General features: G+C 40.1%; 1 non-coding gene across 1 annotated transcript; it reads left to right on the top strand.

The window, feature by feature from the left end:
* The first annotated feature begins 2,286 nt into the window (after window positions 1-2,286).
* Window positions 2,287-2,389, top strand: LOC116465384 (U6 spliceosomal RNA). Its single transcript, XR_004247183.1, has one exon. It is a non-coding gene; the product is annotated as a U6 spliceosomal RNA (small nuclear RNA).
* The last annotated feature ends 615 nt before the right edge of the window (window positions 2,390-3,004 follow it).

Consider the following 3,004-nt stretch of genomic DNA (forward strand, 5'->3'; position numbering starts at 1 on the left):
CTCTGTTGCCAGGCTGGAGTACAGTGGTGTGATCTTGGCTCACTGCAACCTCCACCTCCCAGGCTCAAGTGATTCTCCTGCCTCGGCCTCCCAACTAGCTGGGACTACAGGTGCTGGCCACCATGCCCAGCTAACTTTTGTATTTTTAGTAGAGATGAGATTTCACCATATTGGCCAGGATGGCCTCAATCTCTTGACCTTATGATCTGCTCTCCTTGGCTTCCCGAAGTGCTGCGATTACAGGCATGAGCCACTGCACCTGACCAGTTTTATTAATTTTTAAAGTGTGGACCTTTAGTTCATGACTACTAGAATTGTCCTTATTATGATTATTGTTGTTGTTGTTTTCAGCCTGCAGATAACTCTTATCTGACCCCTGGCTGATTTGAATTGTAATATATCAGACTAGGAAAGCAATGGGGAAATCTTCATCTAAATCTTTGCCTGCTTTAGATAAGTGATCTCAGCACAGTTTCTTGGCCATCAAAGGACTATAAGTTAGCAACTTGTATTATGTCATACCCCAGTGGGACGAGAGGCTTCCTTGTCCCTTTCTTTTAGCCTTGGTGATAATTTACAAAGATGAACACTTGAGCACCCTAGATGCTTATAGACCCAAGCTGGTACCTGCAAATGGTTATTATGTCTACACTGACAGGTGGATATTAAATTGGTAAAGTGTATCAAACTAGCTGTTTAAAGAAGTCTTTATTAAAGTTCTTGAGTGGAGTGATGTCTTTGTTATTTTAGAACAGCCCTCATGCTTGCCGTGCACTATGACTCACCGGGTATTGTCAACATCCTTCTTAAGCAAAATGTTAATGTCTTTACTCAAGACATGTGTGGACGAGATGCAGAAGATTATGCTATTTCTCGCCATTTGACAAAGTAAGTGTTTATGTTAAAAGGCCAGTTAATACTAAACTGAAGTTTAAAATAATTGCAACTCTTCCATCTTATACATTAGGTGAGAGTTCCTAGTTTGGTTCAGATACTTTGAAATAGCAATGAGTTAGGCTACCTTTTAGCCAGAAATCAAGTAGAAGTCTAGATTAGTTAGAAGTAGAGTGCAAGACTTTTTCAGGATTTTTAAGACCTTTATCCCTAGGGATCTCAGTGTTGTTCATTTTATTCTAATCCCCATGCATGGGATAAAGAGAGCCACATCTTTGGCTTCTTTCCCTTTCCTTTCTTTTTTTTGTTTTGTTTTGTAGAGACAAGGTCTCACTCTGTTACCCTGGCTGGTCTTGAACTCTTGAGCTCAAGTAATCCCCCTGCCCCGGCCTCTCACAGTGCTAGCCACCATGCCTGGCCTGACTTTTCTGATTAGTTGTTGGGTCTTGAAATGGCCAATTTAGCAGAAAATCTTGTGTTTTCCCCTGGGGCTATCTCCTGTGTCTTCCTTCTTTTAATTTTCCAAGAAGCTAAGGGGTTTCCTAAGTCGAAGGAAGGCAATCTTTCTTTAAAAGTCAGAAGAAGGGGAAAAAAGGCCATTCTGATCATTCTGTTGTTTCCATGTACTCACTTGCTGTATTGTTACCATTGTAACCAGTCCTGCAATCTGATAATGATTGACCTTTGCCACCAGGATGCCTTCACTGATTCAGGCCCCTCAGTTTTCATGCTGATTCATACATAGAGTTCATGTATTTATTAGTTTTATTAGTTTGTGATGCTTATTAGTTTATGTACTTATGCTCAGTCACTGTTCCCAGCACGCTGATCTGGCAGCTAGGCCTCCTAGCTTTACCAACACAAATATTGAGCAAGTTGATCCTCACCCTACACTAAAAACCTTATTTGGAGCTCACATCTTAGCTAGGCTTAGCCTAAGCATTCATGGTATTTTACCCTTTGAGAGCCATATTTGTCTTTTCTTTAACCAATATTAGTTGGGATTGTTCTCAACAGTCAGGGATGTTCAAATAATGTTGCAGGAAGAGATTAGATTTCCCTTTCCCTTTTGCTATCAGATCTGTACCTTGAGGCTTTTTTTTACATCCTGTGGAGCAGCTTTGGTTAGGCAGCAGAAGGTTCCATGTTATCTTTCCACCAAGTAGTGGGAACCAACTTGTAGTTGGCCCCTCAGGTAAGGTGTCTCTGTGATAATGAAAATCTCCTGGGCTAATCACAACTCTTCCTCAAGTTTTAAATATATTTTAAAATTCTGCCTCACAGGAAGCCATTCAATCAAATTCTCTGAATCTAAAGTAGGTGAGTTGGATTTAACAGAGCTAAGCCTCATCCAGGACTCACGAGTATCCATGTATCAAACAGGCTTTGTAATTGTTTCAGCAGCACATATTTTAAAATTTGATCAATACAGAGCAGAGAAGCATGGCTGCTGCCTAGGGATGGCACACAAATTCAGAAAGCATTCCATATTTTGCATAGTCCCAAGAAGGTCATTTGAGTATTTGTTGAGTAGCTCCAAGGAAGCAGTGTGAGTGAAACTAAAACAGGAGACACCCAATTTTGAAATTGTGATTATCACTATAAAACTATTGATGTAAGGTGATCTCTGAAATGAGAACAGAGCTGAGTAATAATGGGATGTTACTTGTTGTTGGCACATGTCTTGGAAATGAGAAAATGTGAACTTGCTTTTCCTTTCTGGAACAGAAAAACAATCAAAGCAGGGTTTTGTCTTGTCTGTTAGTTGGAGAGGACCATGGAGATCCAGCATCGTAGCACAGATCTGCTGGCTTAGAGTTTGAGGGAGGTAGAGAAGGAGCGGTAGTTGTCCAAGCCATGTTTTGACACCCATTAGGTTTCTGCCCTTGGTGTGATTGATGAGCTCAGTGATAGGAGACAGTTAGGTCATCTATTTTAATGAGATTAGTTATGAATTAGGTAAAATGCCCTGAATTACAAGCCACAAAGAATACAACTAATAACCAAAATTAGCGCTTAATAACATTTTCTGAAAACTGCAACATTTGAATATTAGAACTTACAGAAAAAAACACACACCAAGTTTTATTTGGGATATCAAAATGGTTTC

Source organism: Hylobates moloch, unplaced genomic scaffold, assembly GCF_009828535.3.
Source record: "Hylobates moloch isolate HMO894 unplaced genomic scaffold, HMol_V3 SCAFFOLD_4866, whole genome shotgun sequence".
Taxonomy (NCBI): Eukaryota; Metazoa; Chordata; class Mammalia; order Primates; family Hylobatidae; genus Hylobates; species Hylobates moloch.